Source organism: Rattus norvegicus, chromosome 16 (assembly GCF_036323735.1).
Source record: "Rattus norvegicus strain BN/NHsdMcwi chromosome 16, GRCr8, whole genome shotgun sequence".
Classification (NCBI taxonomy): domain Eukaryota; kingdom Metazoa; phylum Chordata; class Mammalia; order Rodentia; family Muridae; genus Rattus; species Rattus norvegicus.
Window position 1 is genome coordinate 37859140 of NC_086034.1, and position 26410 is coordinate 37885549.

General features: G+C 41.6%; 1 long non-coding RNA gene across 28 annotated transcripts in view; it reads right to left on the reverse strand.

Moving 5' to 3' along the window:
• Positions 1-26410, reverse strand: part of LOC134482495 (uncharacterized) — a 53480-nt gene that overhangs the window by 1154 nt on the left and 25916 nt on the right. For 25 of the 28 annotated variants that reach the window (XR_010058691.1, XR_010058683.1, XR_010058687.1 and 22 more), the window contains one exon: positions 11743-26410. This exon is cut by the window's right edge. This is a non-coding gene — a long non-coding RNA (uncharacterized LOC134482495). The other 3 variants (XR_010058674.1, XR_010058667.1, XR_010058671.1) reach the window with 3 other exon arrangements.

The following is a 26410-nucleotide window of genomic DNA, read 5'->3' on the forward strand; positions in this document are numbered from 1 at the left end:
TTTTCAACTCTGGTCACACCCTGCCAGTGAGGGAAGTCAGGGCAAAGATTCAAGGCAGGAACTTGGAACTGAAGCAGTCTATGGAGGAGTGCTGTTTATTGGTCTGCTAAGGAGGAGTGCTGCTTACTGACTTGCTCACTCCTGGCTTGCAACTCAGCTACACAAGTACAATAAATACATTCAATTAAAGATAAAATGAGTTTGACAGAGTCAATGCTGTTCTAGGAAAGACTTTCTTTTCTTTTTCCTTTCTTTCTCTCCATAATGGGAATTGAGCCTACAGACTCCTGTATGTGAGTAAGTGCTCTACTTCCGAGAGACAACAATGTGAGTAGGTTGTCTGTCTGCTCCCAAGGATGCAGCATAAAGATCACCTTGGAAGCAGTCACCAGATCTGCTGGTGTCTTGAACTTGGAGCTCCAAGTCCCCTAAATGGTGTGAAATAGATTTATGTAATTTATAAATGAATAATTTAAACTCAGTGATTTTTTTTATAGCAGGACAAACAGTCTGAGACAGTGGCATTTACTACTACAAACCTTAAAAGAAACTGAGGCTAATTCCATGCTCCCCCCCCATTATGTTAAATGTGGTACATATTGCAAACTGCATTTCCTGAAATAGGTGCCATCCTATGTCTTCTTGGCATTTAAAAACTCTGAAAATCAGAAACTATGTCATATCTGTGACATGTGGTCCGGCAACCCAAAAGAAGAATAAATACAGTTGAATTCATGTCTATTTTATGAAACATTTAAGTCAAACTTAAGACAAGTTGTTTGGTAGTCACAAATGACTGAACTTCTGATTCTCCTGTCTCTACCCTCTGAGTTCTGAGCTTACAGGTGTCCAGGTTATGTAGCATTGGGAACTGAACCCACATCTTCTCCTAAGTGCAGGAGGTACAAGGATGTGTGCCACTATGCCTGACTCGGAAGCATTTTTCACTGACAAGTCTCCTGGCCACTGGCTGCCCCATGGCATAGAGCCATAGGCTAGGGACACTCAGACCAAGCATCAAGTTATTCCTGAATGTCTGGCAGGCGTTCTACCAGCAGAGTTCACTGCTAACTCAAATAGCTCTTTTATCATAAGCCTGGAGTTGACATTCGGTACCCTATGGCTGTTTGTTTGTTATTCTCGTGTAACAGGCTCCTTGTCTTCTTTGTAAGAAAAGTGGAATTCTCACATCTGCCATGAATCAAGTGACTCTATAAATACTTCCTGGTTTTGTCTTGTTCTGGGGTGGGGAGAGCTCCCTGCTCTATGGCTGCTCAGAACTTCCAAAGTGAGGTCTCTGGAATATCAGAGGAAACTTTGGAAGACTGCTGAGCAAGCCATTTCTAAATACTTGTAAGAGCTGAGGGCTGACAGGAGTCATATTAAAGAAACACTGAAAAGATAATTCTAATAATTTTCCATGCATTTTTATAAACAACACATTATACTTATTACAGAACATTATACCTGCAGCCTGTGTTGCAGAAGGGAGCAAAGAACACAGATTTAAGGTTGGTGTTTCATAGTTGTTGAGCACGGCGTATTTACTGTAAGAATTGAGTCACAGGGGGTTGGGGATTTAGCTCAGTGGTAGAGCGCTTGCCTAGGAAGTGCAAGGCCCTGGGTTCGGTCCCCAGCTCCAGAAAAAAAGAACCAAAAAAAAAAAAAAGAATTGAGTCACAGCCATATCAGGCTCAACTCTCTCTCTGTCTCTCTCTGTCTCTCTGTCTCTCTCTTTCTCTCTGTCTCTGTCTCGATCTCTGTGTGTGTGTCTATTTCTCTGTTTCTCTCTGTGCCTCTATCTATCTGTTTCTGTTTCTCTCTGTCTCTTTTTCTGTGTCCCTATCTCTGTCTCTTTGTTTCTGTTTCTCTGTCTTTCTGTCTCTCTATCTCTGTCTCTTTGTTTCTGTTTCTCTGTTTTTCTGTCTCTCTATCTCTGTCTCTTTGTCTCTGTTTCTCTGTCTCTCTATTTCTGTTTCTCTGTCTGTCTTCCTGTCTTTCTGTCTCTGTCTTTCTGTCTGTTTTATACTGTTTTGTTCAACATATGGACTTGTTTTGTAGTATGTAGCCTAGACTGACTTTGAAAATCACTACATAGTGCAGGCTACCCTCAAGCTAACATAAATTGTCCTGCTTCATTCTCCCAAGTGCTGGAGTTACAAGGACATGTGCCACTATGCCTGACTCAGAAGAGTTTTTTACTGAGAGGTCTCCTGGCTACTGGCTGCCCCATGGCATATGACCAAACATCAGGTTATTCCTGAAAGTCTGGAAGTGTTCTTGTGAATAGTTCTTCAGGAAGCAGAGTGAATGCAGAAGACTTGAAAAAAGAAACTGTCATATGTGAAAAAAAAAAGCCATGACAGTCCACCAACAGATTGTCACACGAGATGTAATTGGTTTGGGGACACTATAGCTAAAATACAAACCAAGAACTGAGTACTGAGAGTGTGGGTCAGTGGTAGAGAGATTGTCTAGCTCATGTGCGGTTCTGAGGTTTAATTCCAAACATACAGTAAGAGACATGAAAACAGAGAAGGTAGAGAAGGAGGGATGGAAGGAAGGAAAACAGGTCAGGAGGGAATAAGGAAGGAAGAAGGGAAGGAGGAAAGAGAGGACATATCTGTATCAGGTTGGAAAGGAAAGGAAAAACATTCTTCTGTGATGGTTTCTCAACTTGACACGACTTAGCATCATCTAGGAAGAGTCTCAGTGAGTGACTGTCTAGAACAAGTTAATCTGTGAGCACGTAGTTGCGAGGTAGTTCTGATTGCCTTTTAACTGGTACGGTAAGAACCAGCCTGGAAGTGGACAGAACTATTCTCTGGTTTGGAGCCCTGAACTCTTTAAGTAGAGAAAGGTAGTCATTAAGCATTCTTTCTTTTTTTTTTTTTTTTTTCCGGAGCTGGGGACTGAACCCAGGGCCTTGCGCTTGCTAGGCAAGCGCTCTACCACTGAGCTAAATCCCCAACCCCTCATTAAGCATTCTTACATGCATTTTTCTCTGCTCTTGATGGGATGGGATGTGACCGATTGTCTCAGGTTCCTGCTTCTATAACTGCCCCACAGTAATGGACTGTAACCTGGAGTTATGAGCTAAAATAAATGTTTTCTCCCCTAAGCTGTTTTTTAAAGGGTATTTTATCACAGCAACAGAATGAAACCAGGACACATGCCATGCCTGGAAGACTTGATGTCACATCAAAACAAGGGAAACACATTTTTTATTCACACTAGCCGCATCTCAAGTACTTAATGACTACATGTAGCTCATGGTTACTGTATTAGACAGTGAAGCTTTAGTTAAGATCTAATCTGTCAGTTCTGTGGTTTATATATCCTTTGTAAAGTTGTTACTATTGATTTAATAGCATGATGCCTTGGAGTCTGTACCTATTCTATTTCTGACGAACTATTTCAGACACTTGGGAGTCAACTTCCATGATGTTGACAAAGGCTCTACTCCCCAGGGGTTTATAGTCTAGTTTCTGACACTTACAATAAACTAATAAGAGCATAGAATATCTACTGAACAATAGGAGGTAAATAAAAGAAAAGGCAGGATCAATAGTTTGAGGTAGGCTGACTGAAGTCTTAGGAACGTGTATTTACTCTCTGCTTTGACATGAATACTCTGCTCTAAGAAAGACACATTTATCAGCCCTGGGGTACACAGACGGGGTTGAGGGCCCTTCCTGGATATGGTTTTAACCACATGCTTGTATTCTTGGAATGCAATCTCTTCATAGCTCTGTCTGGTATCAGTCACCACTATGGGCTTTTGCCAATGAGAAGAGACATGTGGAGCAAAGGCACCTGGAATCAGTAACTATAACTTCTCATTCCTGACCTGGTGCTCATCAACTCTGAATAAGCCCTTTAACCTAACTGGCATTTGCTTTCCTCGGTGTCCCCATGTCCCCTAAATTCCAGTGTTTTGTGGTCCTGTGTTCATATCAAGGAACCCCAATGGTTTTCTGGACTCATGAAATACCAAATTACAATGAATGTTGGGAGTTTGAAAAGGGTAGGGAAAAGAAATAAGTGAACTAGTCTTGTCATATAATTATGAGAGTATACGACTGATATTGTGCCCAACAGATCAGTGACAACAATAAAGAAATAAGTAGGACAGCTGAGTTGCTGGTGTAAAAAGCAGCTGAGCTGGAACTTAAGAGCAAAGAGGTAAATGTTGAGTTGAGAAGGGGTCAAGGAACACAATGAGCAGATTGTAAAATTTTCTAAAGTTAAGGAAGGGGCACAATGGGGAGTGGCCCTTCCACATGATTTTGTAAGAATCTCAAACTATTCATCCACTTAGACTTGTTTTAAGCATCATCCAGACACACAAAGCATCAAATCCCAGTTATGTGCAGAATAAAATAAAGTTTCCTACCACATTTTAAAAAGCATTTTTATCAATTATTTGAGAATTTCTACAATGTATTTTGATTATATTTTCCCCATACTCACCTCCTTAACTCCTGCCAGATTCATCCCATCTCTATGCCTCCCCCGCTTCAAAAACAAAACAAAACAAAACAAAACAAAACAAAACAAAACAAAACAAAACAAAACACCCAAGGGTGCTTGGATTTATTTTACGTGTACGTACGTGGATGAGCATGTACATAAGCATAACATATGCATGCCCGCTACCCATGGAGGTCAGAAGAGGGTGTCGAATTCCTTATATCTGGAGTTGTGGATGTTTAGAAGCCACTAGGTGGGTTCTGGGAATCAAACCCAGGTCTTCTAGAAGATCAACAAGTGATCATTAAGTCGTCTCTCTAGCCCACTTTTTTTAAAATGGCCCATGAAGCTCAATTGCATTGTGCCATCCATTGAAATATGGTCACCCTTCAAAAAGCCAGACCCTTAAAAAAGATGCACTTCTCTGCTAGCAAATACCAATTATCAATAACTCCTCAGCTAGGAGTGGGACTTCCTGATCTCCTTCCCGCTCCAAGCTGAGATTTTTGTCTAGGCTTGGTCTTGGCTAGTTCTTGTGCATGCTGTGACAATTGTGAGTTCATATTTGAGAATGAAAATATTCTGATATACCCATCTACTGCCTCTATATCTTACAGTCTTTTGGCTCCTTCTTCCATGATGATCCTTGAGCCTTGCAAGTATGGCATAGATGTCCCACTTAGGACAGAGAACTCTGCAGTCTCCTAGCTTTACATGTTGTACAGCTGATGGTCTCCATGTTAATCTCCATCCACTGAGGCAGCTTCTCTAACGGTTTGGAAATGCACTAAATTATGAGTAAAGTGATGGGGCAGAAGGTAATGGAAAAAACATTCATTTTTAAGTATTTCCTGCTCATCACAATGAGTCAAATAAACAGGTTATGGTATTCCATAGAACATAGGATAGAATGTGTTAGGTGTTTTCAGAAAGCTTGGAAGCTTTGCTAACTGCAGTGTCTTGATGAAACAGATCACCACCAGATGAAGGACAAATGATGGTGGTTAAGGTACAGTACCAGAATGGTTCTTTTCTTCTGTCGAAGTATTGTTTTCCAGATGTTAAAAACCAGTATGTTGATTGTTGAGAATTGGTTCTAATGCTTGGTCTAATTTGGTTTCTAAAAGCTGTACTTCCAAAACTGAGGGTCCCTGCTCCCAGCTGTCTTCGATTGGTGATAAAGAATTGCTGTAGAGCCAGTGGCTGGGCAGGGAGTCGAGTGGGACTTTTCGATTGTGCAGGCAAGGGAGAGGGGGAGAGGGAGAGGAAGAGGAGGAAAGGGGGGAGGAGAGGGGAGAGGGAAGGAGAGGGAGAGGAAGAAGGAGAAATTAAATCCCTAGAATTGATCCCTTAGAGGGAAAAGGTGAGCATATACACCATTTGGGATGGTACCTATTTTCATTAATTAATCAACTGATTAATTTTGAAACCAGAGTGGGCTCTGGAGTCAGCTCGACGTTGAAGTTTAAACTCTTGTGATGACCTCCTTTTTTGTTCGTTTTATTGGGGACAGGGTTTCTCTGTGTAGACCTGGCTATCCTGGAACTTACTTTGTAGGTCAGACTGTCCTCAAACTCAAATATCTGTTTGCCTCTGCCTCCTGAGAGCTGGGTGAGTCACCATGTCCAGCTCTTAAATGAATCTTCTTTTTTTAAAAAAGCGAAAACTAACAAGTGTTGGAGAGTATGCAGAGAAAGTAGAAGCCTCATGCATTATCTGGAGCCAAATGAGATCATGTAACTACTGGGGAAACGGTTTTTAATTCTCTCAAAACTTAAAATGGATTGCTGAGTATGTCAGCTCTCTGGAAGTCAAAGCAAGAGGATTGCCATAAACTCGGGGCTAGATTGTTCCACACAGACAGTTCCAGTCCATTTAGGATGGCACAGTGAGAGTGTCTCAAAAATAAAATGACAACTGCTTAATGAAATTACAATACGAACCAGCAATCCTATTCATAGTAAAAGACCAAATCATTCAATTTAGGGGACATCAAGATGGCTCATCAAATAAGATGTTTGCCCAGCAGGCCTGATGATCTGAGTTCAATTCCTGGAACCCACAGAAAGGTTCAAAGAAAGAACAGATTCCACAAAGTTGCCTTCTTACCCCCACATACCTGTGTGCCCCCAAACACATAGTGCACACATAAAAATACATGTAAATAATAAAAGAAAGATTTTGAAAGACTAAAAGAAGTGAAATCAGGACCTGAAAAGATATTCATCCAGTGGCACTCACAGCAGCAGTGTTCATACTAGCCCATGAATCTTTTTTGCCTTCCTGTTCTAAATAATTTCTTCCCTCTACTTCCTAATAATAACTCAAAAGCCAGTATGAAGATTAAGGCCATAGTGTTACATAACTCCCTTCACCCTCTCAACACATGTGGATCTCAAAAATCATAATGTTGTGTAAAATAAGCTTTAACAAGAAGACAAAGGCTGTATAATTTTATTTATATATAGAGAGTCCTTAGTCAAATCCACAGAGAACTGAATGGGAGGAGAGGGAATTAGTATTTATGGTTTAGTGGTTTAAAATTCCAGTTTAGGAAAACGAAATGGCTCTGGGTAATGGCGATTATTGCAGAATAATATGAATTGGTGCTACCGAAGTGCATGTGGTAAAAAACTGGTCAGAGCAGGAAATGATTCTATATCTCCACGATTTCCACGTGCGCATGCATAACATATATAGCTTACCTTCTGATGCGTGTGAAAACGGACATTCTTCTTGGTTTCGAGAATAACGTTCTTTTCATTAAAAAGGAAAATGACCAGCAACACAGGTGATTTGGTATGAGCCTAAACCTAGGACTGCTTTCTTCTGCGTTAAACATTCATGGGTGGGATGAAGGGGTGGGGGGAGGAGGGAGGGAGGAGGAAGAAGAGGGGAGGAAGAGAAGAAGGAAGGAACAGAAATGGGCTTAAAAAGAAGAAACCTCTTGTGAAACGTCAGCATGCTTACACTCTGTGGTCAAATGAAACAAGTCTCTTTCTTATTTGATACATAAACTTGTTCTAAGCAAAGCACTCAAGGGGAAAATTCCCAAGCAGCAGGGCTGGGTTTTGGGGTCATTTGTCAAATTAATCATGATATCTTTTCTTGCCTTGAGTGCGTCAGATGGAATATGTTACATCCCATCCTAGGAGGAGAATCCAAGTGAGCAATCCCAGCAACCATTGCTCAGTCCACGGAAGAGCAAACCGCCCAGGCCTTTTGGTTACCAGTCACGTGACTTTCGCACTGTCTTGCAGCTGGGCAGATGCTATCAAACGGAAGAATCAGGGCTGGAACCTCGGACAGAGCTCTCAAGGCAACACAGCACTGCTACCCAGTTTCCAGCACAAGGCATCTTGGTGCGAGTGGGTCACTTAGGAGAATGATGTGTGTGGAGGGGGAGGGCAGCTCTGATACATATTTGAAATAAACTTCTAGAAAGAGTCCCAATGCTTAACTAGATCTCTCTCCCTAGTACTGCATCTAAATAAGTAAAATATCTACAACGGAATTATAACATTTGGTTTTGTAATGTTTGACACAATAGTGCTCTTGTTATTAGATTAAGCAAAAAAAGTATACTGAATAATAATCAATTTAAACATTCTAGCATTGCTAAAATGTGAAAATTTATACTCTGAGATTGGGCATGTTCAATGTGACAAGTGAGGGCTAATTCCGTAATTCTGAAACGCTATGTTTATTTACCTAATTTGAAGTAAAATAGGGCAATATTCATTTGATGCAACCAAGTTGCTATAGTTACCTTGCCCACGAATGGCCATAGGAACAAAACGATTCAGTATCTCTGCTTCTGAATGTTATCAGCTACCCATTCTGCTCCCTCTGTTCAAAAATTGGGTGTGCTATTAGTGGGACAAGGGACAGTGCTTTGTTGTTGGTTTTTTTTCAAGGTTTAAATAGACTTTATTGTTACAAAGGGGGAATATATATATAGAACCAATATATGTGGTCCCAGTTGTCACCATGGAGACATCGAGAGGTCATGATTGCAGAAAAGGTGACTGGAATTGAATAACATGGTCCCAGGGAATCCCAGCCAGGAATGCAGGAAACGTGATCAAGGTGGTCTAGTCAAAGGATGAGGGGGAAACAGCTTCTCATAGCCCTCCAGGTGTGACAGGACCCAGCCCGCAGACTGAAGACAACGCATGAAGCAGGAAGTGAGCCCAATGGTGATATCCAGGACCCGGAGCTGCTCCTGGGGCGGCTTCAAGTGGGCAGAGCCAGTTAGGCTCAGCAGCTGCAGCTGCAGCAGCAGCAGCAGAGTCAGGACAGACATAAATGGAATGACCAAAGACAAGTATCAGCTGAAGCCCAAAGTGAGGAAGTCAAGATCTATTGTTTAGTTTTTCTGTTTTTTATTTTGTTTTTTGTTTGTTTGATTTTCTTTCGTTCTTTTTGTTTTTGTTTTTGTTTTTTGTTGTTGTTGTTTGTTTTGTTGAGTCAGGGTTTCTCTGTGTAGCTCTGGCTGTTCTGGAACTCACTCTATGGACTAAGCTGGCCTGGAACTCACAGAGATCCACCTGCCTCTGCCTCCCGAATGCTGGGATTAAAGGCGTGCACCGCTGCTACCTGGCTGGGACAGAGAACAATAATATCTATAGTTGAAATTAAAAAGCTGAGAATTTTCTACATCGTTTGGGCATTTTTAAGTCTCTTATGGTGTATATATAAGCAATTAAAAAAACCCCTTTTGAAAGACAAATAGTTTTATTCATCTGTATGTGAATTTTCTCTATGCCCTGGTTTAAGTCTGAGTAAACATCTAATCATCTCCCCACACTCCCCCAGACAGGGTCTTGCTATGTGGCCAACACTGGTTTTGATCTCCTAATCCTCTTTCCCAACCCCCTGAATCTTGGGGATGATAGGAATGTACCACGCACTTACATTTTGTGAACAGTCATTCTAGTAAAGGTATTTTCTCTATTTTTAAAGAGACATTTATTCCCTAGTAATTATTTTTGTGTAGGGATGTTTTATCTGTAAGCATGTCTGTTTATCACGTGCCTGCATGGGACCCTCAGAGCCCAGAAGAGGATGTTGCTCCCTGGAACCGAAGTTACAAATGGTTCTGAGCAGCTCTGTGGGTGCTAGAAATGAAAACCAGGTCCTCTGGAAAAGCAGTCAGTGCTCTTGACTGCTGAGTCATCTCTCCAGCTCACCACCACCACCACCACCATCACCATCATCACGATGATCATCATTTTGTGTGTGTTCGGGTGTAGGTGCAGAGTTTGTGTGTGGATGTTAGCGGACAACTTGATGTATTTCCATCTACCATGTGTATCCTGGGGACTGAACTCCTATCATGGGTCTCAGTGGCCAGAGTCTTTATCCACTGAGCCGTTTCTCTGGGTGGGAGAAATAATAATTTTCTTACTGTCAAAAAGAAACACATTGTCTAGTTTCTTGGCCTTGGTCTAGAATTTGGCCATTTTTATTTTTGCCACTAACATGAATAGAATTTAACCCAAATTGCTACCCACTGCATTAGATTACAACTGAACTAATGTAACATGGTGGGAGACGAGGAAGAAGGAGAGAGGGAGAGTTGGTTTTGTCTTGTTAACTGCTGCCCTGGGGTTCATGAGAGCATGGGGAGGGGAGAAAAATCTGAGCTTATTGACAGAATTGCCAGTCACCCAAGCCTGGATTTTTGTGTATTTTGGAAGAATCTTTCCACAAGTTGGTAAAGGTGAAAACTGGAATGTTTGCCTATAGTTCTCAGATGGAGCTAAATATCCGCCTCGGGCAGTGCATTGTTAAAACAGCCCATTGAGATTTAGTATCTCTAGCGTGACCAACTCTGCTTTAGCCCCATTGGACCTGGATTCTGAAAACTGCGTGTGTTCCAGTTCTGCAGTTATTACATGGAGACAGGCAAATAAGCAAGACTTGAAATTCTGTCCAAGAGAATATTTTAAAATATCCAAAGGGCCTTTTAATTTTTAAATTGTAAGAGAGTGGGTGGCAAAAGAGATTTTCTGCAGGTGATTAGACACAAAAAGGCTTTGCAAAGGTGGAGTTATAGATAAATCTGAGGAATGGCGTCTAGATGCTAAGTCAGACAGTGTTTTCCTCAGATGTGTTAGCCTAATTCCAGCCCATAAAAATCCACCTTCTTGAATCCATGCACAGACAGTCGTTTACTGAACATTCACTGCATACCAAGCATGTGGTAGGGGACTAGCTAGCATTTATCTGTGGGGGAAATAGAGAAAGAATGTCTTCTGACTGTGCCTGGAGGGCCACTCTTAGAGACAGAATGGACCATTTCCTATACCATGTTAGTCCCTCTACCGTATGCTATCACAAAAGGGACACTGTGGTTCTGACTGTTTCTTGGAGTATGTCTTTGCTCCATTCTGTTACTGACTAACATAAGAGGAGAATTGTGCAGTGTGTGTGTGTGTGTGTGTGTGTGTGTGTGTGTGTGTGTGTGTCCAGGCATACAGAAGACACGATGTGTGGACCATACCTACTCCTTATTGGACAAGCTGTTTATAAAAGCAAATGTTTTGCATCCAGAGACAGCAACATCACAGCTGTTTTAATGAAGACCTGAGGACCATGTTCTGTTGAGGTGCTCAAAAAGCTGTCTTTTGTCCGTAGAGAAGGGGGTGGGGGTGTGTGCAGGAGCTGCATAAGAAGAGGCTCAGAAATGGTACTCAGTTCAGTGATCCACCATGCATAAACACAGACTGCCCAAGGCTTTTCATCTTATTTAGCTTGGAAGTCACTCAAGGCGGACTGCAGGAGTAAGAAATGGAATACTATCTTGGATCCTGGTTATGGGCCATGGAAAATGAGCGAGGCCTTTTAAGAGTAATTATTAAAGGCTCAGATTGTCCACAGAATAAGGGCAAAAGAAGAAAAAACCTTTTCCAGTATATTTTTTGTAGTTGATTGACTATTTAGGAATTCAAACAATATAATAGACTTATAATTTGTCATAAAACTGTCAAATGGTAATAGAAGCTAAACATAGAATGTTTCATTGCTATACATTTGGCTTTTAAAGAAAAGAGAAACTTCTCCAATTTATCCAACAATCTCCCAACTGTGCAAGGTATTAAAATTATATGTGTTCCTTAAAAATGATTAGTAATGGGGCTGGGGATTTAGCTCAGTGGTAGAGCCCTTGCCTAGGAAGCGCAAGGCCCTGGGTTTGATCTCCAGCTCCGAAAAAAAGAACCAAAAAAAATGATTAGTAATCCATCAAATTGGCAAGGTATCAGGTTTCGTGTATTTAAGATTTTTAATTAGGTAATTGATGGATATTGATGGTAGTTTTCATCTGGTGAGAGGGATATTGTCTAAAGAAGAATGAACCAGATACACATGAGCATGCTCATGAGGATGAGGATTCTAGTTCAAGGTCAGTCCAGGCTCCACGGTGTGACCGGGTTCTCTAAGAGGAAAAAAGAATGACAGATAAATATTCATTTTCTGAATCCTACCCTTACCATAAGGTGCTAGCCAAGGGAAAACTTCAAGAAGGGAGAAGAAACCCTCCTGTGTCTCTGGAGTTCTTACACAAAAGGAGTTAGCTCATGTGGGAAGAGGGAACAGAGGGAAGAGCTGTTTTCCAGCTCAGATCAGTGGTTGTACTGCACTGTTACTACTAAACAAGGCCAGCGTTCCACTACTGGGCACAATGTGCTAGGAACTTCTGCTTTTGAGCTACATGGAACCCAACTGTGTGTATACAGATGCTACTGCCCCCTCTCCATTAAACGTGATGGTTTTCCATACTCTGTCTTCTGCAGGAGAGACAAGGTATCTCTGCCAAGGCAGAAAACTCAGACAAAATGAGTTTGGTTCCTGTTTATGATCTGACCACTCTCTGAATATTGATCTTTGTTTTCTGATATCACTGGAGAGCACCCCAATATGTGTTTACCAGGTATGTAAATTGTTACAGGAGAAGAAGGTAGTCTAGTTAAGTGTGGCTGGGACCAAACACCCGATAAAACCAAGCTAAGGAAGGAAGGGTTTATTTTGGTTCAGGATTCCCAAGGGTACAGCTCAACAGAGGGGACAAGGCACAATCCCCAATCCCCAGGCCATGTTATATCTGTGGTCAAGAAGCAGAGAAAGCTGAATGGGCTCAGCTTGCTTTTCTCTTTCTATTCAGTTCAGGACTCCAGCTCATGGGATGGTAGTAGGTACATTTAAGGCGCATCTTTCTATCTCAATTAACCTGAAGTAGATTTTTCCATAGAGCTCCCTTTCCATGCCGATTAAAAACGTACAGTTGACAAGACTGACATCGGGGGCTGTTAGCAGACTTTTGGCAAGTACAAAACCATACAGTGGGTATCTGTGACATGCACTGGGTCTTAAGTCAGATCTACATATTATACGGGCTTTGCTCTTGGAGTTCACTGTAAGGTCTGAAATCAGCTCACAGGAATCTTGTATTTTTTCTCAAGCGGTCTGGTATCGGTAGTATGTGTTCATAATGTCTGTAAAAAGACAAATCATTCTCCTCCCAAAGCAAATTAAGTAACAAAGACTTGAATTAGATTTACCATTTTCCCCTTTAAATGTACTTTACAAGGACATTTATGTACTCACATGAGTTTTTGTTTTATGCAACGTTAATGAAGTCAAATGACATTTCCCTTTATTTATTTAACGTAGTTACCATTTAATGTGGTTACTTCTCAATGAAATTACCTGAGTTAAGGACAAAGATTTTTTTACTTTTATTTTTTTTAGTGTTGTGAGAGCTTCTACAAGCATCCTAACTATTAACAATAGAGCATATTTAGCAGTATTTAAATGTTAGATATATTTATATTTGAATATCAAAAGGTAATTAAAATGAATAAATCTCATGAAATATTGGTGAATTAAAGAAAACTTTGTGCCATGGTCCTGCTACTTCTGAGGCTGTGTTGAAGTCAATGGCCCATGTTGTTACCAAAGACCATGTGGATGTCAGAGCTGTGGGACCGACCGTGTGGGTGCTTGTGGGCTGTGCCGCCCCAGGAGGCCACGCCTCCCTGCCACCTGGGCCAGGTTGATGTTCATGGTCCAGGCTGCCTCTGAGGACCGGATCTGATTCCATGGTCCCACTGCAGCTGGCAGCCATGTTGTAAGCCTGAGCTACCACCAGAGACCATCGAGAGTCAGTGCTCTGTAAAGACTGTAAAGTGACTGTAAAGAGCAAGGTGGGGGCAGTGCTTCTGCTGTGACAGAGATGACTGCAGACAGACATTGCGGTTGGGAAGAGCTGCGAAGGTTTCTGGGACAATCCCTACCCACACCTACGTCCGACCCCCACCTACTCCTACGTCCGACCACCACCACTACAAAAAAGTTAAAGCCTATAGAGGGAGCCAGGAAAGAAAAGTCTTAAGATGCCCAAGTGTGGCTCTTCACAATTGAAGGCCTCTTGGAGAGGGTGAAGAGGGAAAGAGTGTGTGCTCAGTTTAAGGGGCTGGCCGCTGAGAGTCTGGACACGCTCCGATGAGAATATGGATCACACAAATTAGACTTCTGTGTTTGTTTCATTCTTATCTTTATTTATACTTCTTTGGGGAGGGTCACAAGGGTTGTGGGCGCGCGGGGGGGGGGGCGGCAAACACGGAAGGACTATGACGTGAATATGATCGGGGCACATGAGGTGAAAATCCCAGAGAAATCAATAAAAATGTTATGATGAAAAAAGCAAATCCTTTGTCAGCAATAGAAATGTAGATACATTTGGCCCCATGATCAAAGGGTATGAATTAAACTGAAATAGAAAATTTTGTTGGTTTTTAATCTTTAAAATGTAAGTAAGGGAGAAGCCATGGCAGGTGATGTTAAGATTCTGCTCTGTGAATTTACAGGTTGTTATTAATGTTCAAGGGATGGATGGTACCGGGCTTTGTATGTTTAAGTGGGCAATTATATCTTATCAATTGAGTCAAAGATTATTGTGTTGTGTGTTCTTTAATGTGTAGATTTAAGTAATGTAATGGAGTGTGGGGCGACTGGTCTGGGCCGCCATGGAGTTGGGATTGTTTCCGCCAAGATATCTAGCAGATATCTTGGGGCACCGAGGTGTAGACCCAGCGGGGTAAAAGACCAACAATACTTTTTATTTTTATATTTTTACAACAACAGATGGCGAGCCAAGGTGATGGGCAAGAATCCACTAGTAATCCTAAGAGTTGAGAGAAAGTTTTTATTTTCTAAGTAAAAGGAGGCTGGCGCCATGTTAAGTCATGTGATATCTTAAGCAGGGGAATTCAAACAAAGAAAGGGGAAGCCACCTGGGCTGGCAGGCTGTAGGTCCCCTGCTGTGTGAGAAGTAATAGCAGACCAGAGAGTCAGAGATTTAAAGCTGTTTTTTAAAGAAAGTTGTTTAGAAAGTCTTTCAGGATACTCATATTCTTTTTAACATGGGCTCCACGGGAATTTTGGGTTGAAATCCTAGTTAAACAAGCTACTTCTTAATTACAGGTATTATTAAAAGGTGATTGAGTTTGTTTTTAGAAAGAAGAGAGTAAAGAGATTACCTGAATCAGGTGGGGATTTTCATCTATGGTTCGGAACTCAGATAGGGAAAAATTAGTCACTAACTCCAAGTAGAGAGTTGTGATGAAATGTCTGTAACACCAGGCAGAGTGAATGCAGACATATATTATAGAAGTTGTTAAGGTTAAATAAAAATCTGTGGCTCCGAGTAGAGAGTTTGACAGATTGAGATATTTTGGGCTAAAGTCCTGGTTTGATGTGTTGCATATTGATACTGGAATTGATAAAAGGTATTTGGTTTGTTTTATGAATTACCCCGCTAAAGGCCATGTGGCTCATTGATGCCGGCTAGTAAGGGTTTGTGGTTACTTTTGATATTTACCACAACAGGAAGCTCGAATTCTCTTAACGGGAATTTTGGGTTCATTTCCTGATATCATAGAGTACAAAAGCCTATCAGGCTCATTGTTTAGCTTACTTCCTTTTTAAAAATTTGTTTAGTCTTCATGATGGGTGTGACTTTGACTTTTATGGTTATATTATTACTCTGGCAGAGAGTGCAAGATACAAGCTTTTCTAGTTTCAGACTAAGGAACACAGTATTTTGGGAGAAAGATTTTGTCTTTGTGTTTTTAAAAAGTGTGATGAGGCTCTGGAAACCTCACAGAGTCATACTGATCAGATTTGATAGAGGTAGACCGCCTGAAAATTTTATTCAGGAGAATCAAACAAAAAGATATCTCGATTCTAAACTTTTGTCTTGAGAGTTGTATTTTACAGAGTGTGCCTACTTGGATTCCTGGTCTCAAGGACTTTCAACTGGGTCCAGTCAGGATACATTGGCTACAGCATTTGCTTCATTCTTCCTACCCCCATACCCCCAAGGATATCTCAATGCCCATGTACAGCTTGAAGAAGTTATGGAGGAGTCATCGTCTCAATTCCCTGGACTTTGGGGGGCTGAAAGTGGTTATTCTAAAGTTGTTTTTATGAGGAATTTAGAAATGGTAATTTACAGGGAGGAATTAGCTAGATTGAGTTATACAGTTGTAATCTCATTTGGTAACTAAGCTTATATCTTTGTTTTGATATAGAATTTATTTGTCAAAAGAGTTTAAAAGTACAAGGTTTAGAGCCAGTTCTTCTATTGTTGTCATTACAAACTTCTGAGTTGATTACACCTGTGAGTTAAGATTCAAATAGCAAAGTCATGGCTCTGAGTTTGTGAGAGTACTTTCAAGAAAAAATTTAGGATATGGAGATAACAGTCCAGATTGTCTTATATAGATAGATGGTTTTCAAAAACGTCAGAAATCCACAAAATTTGAGATTTAAAGGTATTTATCTTTTGTTGAGACATATCTGCTCCTAACAGTTCCCCTTTGGTGGATTTAACGAAGAATTTGAACATCTCTACCTCCAGGTGAGGCAATCCTTTGTGTCTAGGCAGCCACTGGACAAAACTGCCTGTTTCATCTGCAGACTAATAATGTTCAGAAAAGGACAAATTATGCAGAATAGTTGACTGATAAACCCTGCCAAGACAGGGTGATCAGCCTTTCAAAATCTGCATTTCAAGAGTCTGTCAGTTGATTTTGGGCCAGAAGGCTGAAGACTTGCGCTCACATGTTGCTAACAGGGGACTGTGCTAGCGGAGATTTGTCTCTACAACCTCTCAGTTCTGGAAGCCGTGTTAGGCTTCTTATGTGTATAGATATTTGGTCATTCCCAGATTTCTGACAGAGTTGAAGACTGATTATAGTCTCATAGCCTATTAGGCTGTATAACTCTGTATTTACATATTTTATTGGATAGTTATCAGATAGTATATAAGCTAGCCAAGATATAATATAGATTTTAAACCTTTCTTAAGCTGGAATGAATAACTAAATGTTCTGTTTAACTGATATAGTGATGGACTCGGTGTTGAGAATATCTTATGCTTTATAAATTGTAGAATGGTAATAATTGTACTCCAATTATATATGAGTGAAAAGGCTTTTTTTTAACTGGACAAAAAGGGGGAAAATGTTGTGGTTTGCCCTGAAGTTATCTGTATTTTGATGCTAATTCCACTGCCCCAAGGACAGCTGCCTAGTCACATTCTCAGAACTCAGGTGACTTCACCAGAACCACCTCCCCATTGAATTTGTAAAGTACAGGTGAGGGGCAGGTACAGTATAGAAGGAGGCGTATCATTGGAGGAGAAGGAAGGATGGGCGGGAGAGAAGTTTGAAGGAAGAGGAGGAGACGAGGAAAGGGAGAAAAAGGAGAGAGAGACGGAGAGAGAGGGGAGAAGCCATGGCAGGTGATGTTAAGATTCTGCTCTGTGTATTTACAGGTTGTTATTAATGTTCTCAAGGGATGGATGGTACCGGGCTTTGTATGTTTAAGTGGGCAATTATATCTTATCAATTGGGTCCAAAAAAAAAATGTAAGTAAGAAGGAAGAAATTAAAAAAAAACCCTAAAATGTCTTGTGTGTGTGCATTAAAAGGAACACGATGACTTTGCTAACAGATAACATTTTGCTAGAGAGATGATATAATGCTGCCTGTACGCAAGGGGTTTTAAAAGTCTGTTATTTTGGGTGCTGAGATTAGAAATTGTGCAAAGGCTGAGAAAAGTGGAATCAGCCAGTGATTTATGAGAATAATTTCCAAGTCCTTTGAAGAATTAAAATCAGTCGATATAATGGCAAGCACATGGCAAATATGTAATAAATACTGGGGATAATTGGGAGTAAATAAGGCATTTTTGGGCTGAAGGCTAAAAACGTCTTTCTTTTCTTTTTTCTTTTGCCTCTTCAGTGCCCTAAGCCTCCAATGGTGGTCCTTCATAACTTGGGTTCTAGGAGACTATCACCTCGTCACCTTGCCATGTCTCCTCTTTAGCTTCCATATGCTTCTTCTAGCACCTCCATTTTCATATTCAAAGGAGCATTTAGTCTGATTAAATAATAAATAATAAAATAAATAAAAGCAGCTATTTCAGGGTAAGAAAAATGCAGACAAACTAGGTCTTGGATATAACCGCCTGGGCCATTCAGTTAAGTGGTCCGTCTGTTGGCCGAGGAGTGGAGGCTGAGCTGTGAGGGGTGCAGGGTAGGGAGATGAGCAGGCGCTGAGAGCAAGCAGCAGACAGCATCTCAGAGCCCACGTCCTTCCTGTTCTTACCGGTTCCTCCCTCCGCTGAGGCGCAAACCTTTCTGCTGCTATTTAGTGATGCAGTTACCATGGAAGAGCTTTCCTTTTAAAGATGAGAGTGAAGGAAAGTAGAGTTCAATATGTAACACACAGCCGCGGTGTGAACTCTTATATGTGGTTTCTTATGTACAAGCTGCCTTTATACTAAATGCTTGCTTTCCCTCAGGTTTATATCTGGTACATTTGTTTTAGAAACTTTGTTTTTCTTTCTTTGTTTTCTTTATTTTACCTTTCTTTCCTCTCCCTCTCCCCCCACCCCCTCTGTAGTCTCTCACCACAGGCTACCTTCCAACTCATCATGTATCTGATAATGACTTCAACTTCCGGTCTTCCTGTCCTTACTTCCCCAGTCCTGACATTACAGGTGTGTTTAATTCACGTGGTGATGGGATGGAACTCAGACACGATAGACAAGGACTATATAACCCCCCAGCCCCTAGAAGCATTACTACAAACATTTATAATACTTCATGGCTGAACTTGATAAAACTGGAATTCCTTTTGTCATGTACATTAGTCATTGTACTCCATAGAAACAGAAACACTATTGAGAGACATTTCCTGTATGTATTTGGCCCACATGCCTGTGTAAACCTGAGAAATCCCAAGATCCACAGTCAGCAAGCTGGAGACCCTGGAGAAAAGGTTGCTTCCACTTCAGAAGGTAGCTCAAGACTTGGGAAGAACTGGGTTTGATTTTAGGGATGAAAACCAAACAACCAAACAGACCTTGCCATTCCATCTTGTAGGCTAGTCTAGAGGAATTGCCACTCACAGAAGGCAAGGAAAGTCTGACCTTCGGTTCACTAGATGAGCTTCACCAATGTTAGTCCATCAACCCAATGCTAATCTCATCAGAAATACCCTCATCCACAAATCCAGAATAATGTTTGACCAGGTGTTTGATCTCCTTGTAGCCTAGTGAAGTTGACATAGTAACATCACCATTAAGTGACCACCATGCAAGAATGAGGAACTAAGTTCAGATTTCCAGCATCCATGCAATCTGGGCAAAAAGATGTGGGTTCATACCCCAGTGCCAGGGCGACAGCCATTGCAGCTCATTGAAAAGCTAGCCTAGATCAATTGATGAACTTCAAGTTCAATGAGAAACCATGTCTCAAAAAATAATGTAGACAACAATAGGGGGATGACAACAATATTCAGGCAATTTGGTTGTAGAATGCTTGAAGGTGTGCTGTAATTTGAATGTGTCCTCCAAACATTATATGTTGTTAATCTCCAAAGTCATTCATTAATGGAGGTGGGAACCCTTAGGAGATAATTTAGAGTTATGTGAGGCCATCAGGCAGCTGTCCCATTGTGTGATTGGTGGATTTCTTTCTTCTCTTTTGTATGTATGTATGTATGTATGTATGTATGTATGTATGTATGTATGATATGCATTTATGTATTTATGTGGGGCAGGACTTTTCTGTGTAGTTCTGGTTGTCCTAGAACTCACTTTGTAGATCAGACTAGCCTCAAACTAAGAGATCTGGCTGCTTCTGTCTCCCAAGTGCTGGGATTAAGGGAGCACACCACTACGCCTGGAAGTGGATTCTTAAAAAGACATAATTATCCATTTAATAATTAATTACCAATACTACCTGTAAAATTGTTTAAGTAAAAAGTTATTTAAAATATATTAGCCTGCATTTAGTTAGTTCATTAATCCATTTACCTAACCTAGATGCGTTTTGTAAACTTCAGTGAGTGTCTACTATCCACCAGGTGTTAAGCCAGATAGGCACGAACAAGAAACTTGCCAGTTGCCTGGCCAAGTAGGGTAACTAAATAAATATATGAGAAAATAAAACATTAACAGATGGATCATCATGCACTTATCCTTTCTGTTTATTGTACTAATCTACTAATTAATAGTTCTCTATTACTTGAAGAAGTACCATAATCTAAAAATAAATTATGCTACCACCAGATTGTAAGCAATGTGGGAAAAGTTTCTATAAGCTAGTGTAGGGGTTATAGACATAGCTATAACATAGTTCCTAGAGAGGTAGCTCAGTGGTTAAGACCACTGGCTGCTTTTCCAGAGGATCAGAGTTCGATTCCCAGTGCCCACATGGAGGCCTACAACTGTCTATACCTCAAGTTCTACTATGTAGCTGGGGCTAGGATTGAACTCTAGATACCTGTGCTTTCACCTCCCAGGTACTGGGATTATGTGGTGACTCATCCTACCTAGCTATTAGTTACCAGTATCTGGGACTGGGGCAAATCCAGAGCCTTTCGAATAAAAAGGCTGACTCAGAGGTCTGATGTGAGGTAGTTAGAAAGTAGCCAGATCTCTCCTCAGAGTGCCATTTAAGGAAGTAGATGTTCTGAACACCAGGGGTTTTTCAAAAACAGGAGAGGTACTCAAATTGTAAACACTGCAGGAAAAGGATATGTATACTTTTGGAACACTCCTTCATATAGCACATGAATTCTTGAGATTAATAAATTAGTTTCACACTTTTAAGAGACAAGGATTGAGAGGTGGTGGCATACACCTTTAATCCTACAACTTGAGAGACAGAAGCAGGTAGAACCCTGAGTTTGAGGCCAACCAATTCTAGAGCAAGTTTAAGGATAACCAGAAAAACGCTGCCTTGAAAAACACCAGTGTGTGAGTGAGTGAGTGTGTGTGTGTGTGTGTGTGTGTGTGTGTGTGTGTGTTGAAGTGTAGTCCGTTGCTGTGTACTGTAATGATAAATTCTGGCTATGGTTGCCTCAGGGACAAGGAAATCCTCACATACACCAAATGATGCTATTTCACCTTGCTCTTTAATGTAAAACTATTGCTTGAATAAAGATGCCAACAGCCTGTAGCAGGGCAGAAAAGAGGTAGGCAGAGCTTCTGTTCCCAGGCTTGGACCACAAGGAGGAGAACAGATAAGTGAAGAGAGGAGAAGACACCGTGAGGTAGGTGAATCATGACAACATGGCCAATTGGAGTAAGAGCTGCCCAGGCAGAGAGTGGCAAGTTATAAGGGGGTTATCTAAGCTACCAAATAGCTTAGATGGTTGATATCTGCCAAGCTCTGATGCTTTAATGCTTGTAAATATAAAGGTTTTCTGTCTTTTTTGGGACTATGAATGATCAAAAGTGGGGAAGAAACTCCCAATTAATTAATTTCTATTACAAGGAGAGAGACAGAGAGAGAGAGAGAGAGAGAGAGAGAGAGAGAGAGAACAGTGGTTATCCAGTTGACTCTCCTTTCTTACCAATGGAGTTACATGAAGTCATGTGACATCCCAAGACCTGACAAGTCACAGTCAGTGACATGCAGATGGTCAGATCAGCCCAGTGCTCCAGGTAGGATTTCCACTCATCACTGTATTCGTTTCACTAATATATTTCCTTCTGCTTTGAATGGATGTATTGCAAACCTAAGGCTTTGTTATAAAAAAAATTCGCAATTGAGAAAAGGAACATCCCAAAATGGCTTACTCAAGACAAGGAAGCAACAAGAGAGATCCCGTGACACAAGTTAATATTTTGAAATATTTCTCCTTCCTCCACCCATCTTCTCTCTTCCTCCCCTATCCTCCTGTCTCCATTCCTTGCCTAATGAATCAAAGAAGGGTTGAGAGAAGACTAAGAATGGAATATTGTCTCCTGTGGTGCCAGTCAGTAGTGACAAAACCTTCAGACATCAAGAAAACAATCTGGCAGAAGTTGACGTTTCACCCGAGCAGCGATTCTCTCAAGGGACATTTGAAAGTGTGTGGGAAGGGGAAGGTGTGTGGGAGGGGGAAGGTGTGTGGGAGGGGGAAGGTGTGTGGTAAGGGGAAGGTGTGTGGGAGGGGAAGGTGTGTGGGAGGGGAAGGTGTGTGAGAGGGGAAGGTGTGTGCTACCTGCAGCCACTAGGTATTATCCTGTTATGTAAAAATAGCCAGACATAGCAGTGCCAGAAAACAAAAGAGATTAAACTCCAAGTGTCAGAATGGCCCTTGTTAAAGACGAGGAGGAAGGCAGTGGAAGTCCAATCTTTGAACATTGCTGGTGGGGACGTAAAGCATTCGTGTTGTGAAAAACAGCTCACAATTAAACACCAACTTACCACAGGCTCCAGCAGCTCCACTTCTGTGCTAGCCCTCTTGAAAGCAAGCATGTGAACAAAGTCAATGTTCACCAGAGCATTGGTCACAACAGCCAGAAGGAGTGAGCAATTTAAATGTCCACTGTGGGAAGAATGGCTTGAAAATCAGGATATACTTATACTAAGAAATATCCAGCCTGAAATAGGGCACATGCTCCACAATTGGGTCAGTCTTGAAGATATCACATTAGGTGAAATAAGCCAGTAATTAAAAAAAAGAAATATTGTATAATTCCACTTATATGAAGTACCCACAATAGTCAAATTCATTGAGACAGAGCGTAAAGTGGTAGTTTGCCAGGGCCCCAGAGAGAAGGTTGGGGGTTAGTACTTAATGGAGGCTAAACGGGTTTGAGGAACAGACAAAATTTTGAGATGAATGATTATACAACATTATGAGCACACTTAATATCTCTCGAATGGTACATAGTTTAAAGTGATGAAAATGAGACTGGAGATGTTAGTAGGGAGCTTGCCCACGCACCAATCCCTGAGCTTCTACCTTGAGCACTGCATAAACTGGACATGGTGGGGCATGTCTGTAATTCCAGCACTTGAGGTAAGGCTAGAGGATTAGGAGTTCAAGGTCATCAATCATGAGATGCAAACAGTGATGGCAGCTTGAGTAAAGATTCTATGTTCTCTTAAAGAATGAGCAAACTCTTCACAGGCTTAAAATATAGGCAGCTCAGGCAACTCGGGCCTTACTTCTCGGATAAAACCCCAAGAACGACAACTATTATATTCCAAAGGGGGGAAGAATAATAAAGCAGTGTGCTGAGACATGAACATGCGAGCCTTGGTTTTACCTACTGGCTGTCTGACCTTTGAGAAGTAGAATTGATAGTAGCAGCACTGGCCAAGTGAGGGTCATTAATCACTGAAGCCTTAGCAAGAAGTGTTCCGTTTTTGTTGTTCCCTCATCTTGGGTCTCTTCTCTGAGAATGTAGAAACCCCACTGCAACCAGCTGCTGGGGTAAGCTGTTCAGCAGACAGGTGTGGACTGAAATTCCAGCCTTATGTGAAAGTGTGACTTAGGGCTTAGAAATGGGAGCTTGGGGGAAGCTGGGCGAGGCAGTGGACACCTTTAATACCAGTGCCTAGGAGGCAGGGGCAGGTGGGTCTCATGGACAACCTGGTCTATATACAGTTCCAGGACAGGCAGGATTACATAGAGACTTGGTTTCGAAAAAGAAGAGAGAAGAGAAGGGGGAGAGGGCTATCTACTGCATGAACTATGGGAAGATTTCTTTCCATTTGTCTTGTATTAGATAGATGGTTCCCTGCCCCAATTCCTGTCATTCCCACAGTGCAGTGGAATAGGGGTCAATTAACATAGTAAATGTCCTCCAGAAATCTGGGACAGTTCGGACTGTCATATGTAAGCAGCTTTCACAGAAGGTGTGCATCATGTATACTCAGGAGTGTAGGAAGGGAGGGAGGAGAATGAATGATTAAGCTTCTGGCATGAAGTCTTTTCAGCCACATGATCTTGTGCTGGCTTTTCTTTAAATAGTGCTGAATCATTTTGAATTGTAATTGGGTTTGACTTTCACAAACACTTGGGTTTTGGTGTCTAAAATGTTAGCTAACTGGGAAAATATAATTCCTACTTAATGTAGTTTTCATCTGCCCATAGCAATGTAATATGATTATGTCTGTGCTTATTATAAGTTCTAACTAGAGTCTCATGGAATAGGTGGTTCCTATGGAATCTCCCCTCTCCCCTTTTTCTGATTTTTCTGTAGGTAAGTGTTCCCTTGGCTATTCAGGCAAATCCTTGTAATCCTGAGAATGCGGTCCTTAAGTAAGAAACTTCTCATTGGGAAGAAAACATCAGCCCTGGTCTTCATCACGTTTCTGTACGGTGCTAAGCCTAAGCTTGGGTGGTTTCCAGCATTCTGGTGTTTGGACATTTCATCTACCCGTATGACTCCTGAACGTTCTTATTTTCTTCATAGTTCTGTTGTGGGATACCTCATAGTGTTTCTGTCTGTCTCTGTCTCTCTGTCTTTGTCTCTCTGTCTTTCTCTGTCTCCCCCCCCCCTGCCTAGTCTCTGTAACATTAGCTTTTAAGTGAGACCACAGTATGAAATAATAAATGAGGTTTTCAACAGTGTTTGAAGTGGGTGTGAGGCATGCTGTTCACTCAAGCCTGATACTCCTGCAGAAGCAACTGTGGGAGATGCAAAAGGCAAATGAATCACAGATGAGGACGAAACCAAAACAAACGAAGGAAAGAAAGTGAGCACACACAGAGTTTTAGAAAGGGTTTTCTATTCCTAATTAGGCACCATACTACCATGCTTGGTAATTGGTGTGTACTCACTCACACACATGCTTGGTAATTGGTGTGTACTCACACACACACATGCTTGGTTATTGGTGTGTGTTCACTCACACACACACATGCTTGGTTATTGGTGTGTACTCACACACACACATGCTTGGTTATTGGTATGTGCTCACTCACACACACACACACACACTGGTGAATACTCACACACACACACATGCTTGGTTATTGGTATGTGCTCACACACACACACTCGCACACACACACATGCTTGGTTATTGGTGTATACTCACACACACATGCTTGGTTATTGGTGTGTACTCACACACACACATGCTTGGTTATTGGTGTGTGTTCACTCACACACACACATGCTTGGTTATTGGTGTGTACTCACACACACACACATGCTTGGTTATTGGTGTGTACTCACACACACACACATGCTTGGTTATTGGTATGTGCTCACACACACACACACACACGCACACACACATGCTTGGTTATTGGTGTATACTCACACACACATGCTTGGTTATTGGTGTATACTCACACACACATGCTTGGTTATTGGTGTGTACTCACACACACACACATGCTTGGTTATTGGTATGTGCTCACACACACACACTCGCGCACACACACATGCTTGGTTATTGGTGTATACTCACACACACATGCTTGGTTATTGGTGTGTACTCACACACACACATGCTTGGTTATTGGTGTGTACTCACACACACACACATGCTTGGTTATTGGTGTGTACTCACACACAAACATGCTTGGTTATTGGTATGTGCTCACACACACACACACGCACACACACATGCTTGGTTATTGGTGTGTACTAACTCACATCTTTTAACCTGCTTTAAAAAAAAGAAACAAAGAAATCACTCAAGGGAGCGTTACCCCAACTCCAGCCTGGGGCGCAATTACCTCACACCAAAAGTCAGCTTGCCCGGCTAGAGAAACGGTTCATTGGTTAAAGGTACTGCGTGCTCTTCCAGAGGACCAGCATTCAATTCCCAGCACCCACCAAGCAACTCACAACTTGTTGTAACTCCAGTTCCAGGAGACGCAACACACTTACAAGACATACATGCAGGTAAAACACCAACGCACATGAAACAAAAAAGTAAGAAGTGTCAGCTTACCACATGACCTACAGTGAAGCTTGGCTTCTCAATGTGATGGGTGGTTGCTTGATCTCACTTCGCTGCACGTGGATTAATTTCTACAACATTCTTGCTCCTTTTATGAACTTAACATGTCGTGATCATGAAATAAAGTGAATGGGTGAGGAGCCAACAATACCCCAAATCACTGTCATATAGACATGACTACTGCTAACCCACAAAGAGTTGAGCAGGAAATAAAAATTGTCTTAAATTTTAAAGCAGACATTTGGGTTTTCCCTTCAGACTTTTAGATTGTACATCATCCTGAAGGAACTTTGAAGAACCAGAACATAGTTCTTTAATAAAATCATGGGATTGGTGGTATTTCCGTGGTAGGTCATAGTGAGACTGAAGCTTTGAATTCAGTCTCAGTTGAATTCACAGTCAGCAACATGATGATGATGATGATGATGATGATGATGATGATGATGATGATGGTGGTGGTGGTGGTGGTGGTGGTGGAGGTGGTGGTGGTGGTGGTGGAGGTGGTGGTGGTGGTGCTGCTGCTGGTGCTGGTGGTGCTGCTGGTGCTGGTGGTGCTGCTGGTGGTGGTGGTGAGTGTGATGGTGGTGGTGAGGGTGATGGTGGTGAGGATGATGATGGTGGTGAGGATGATGATGGTGGTGATGGTGATGATGATGAT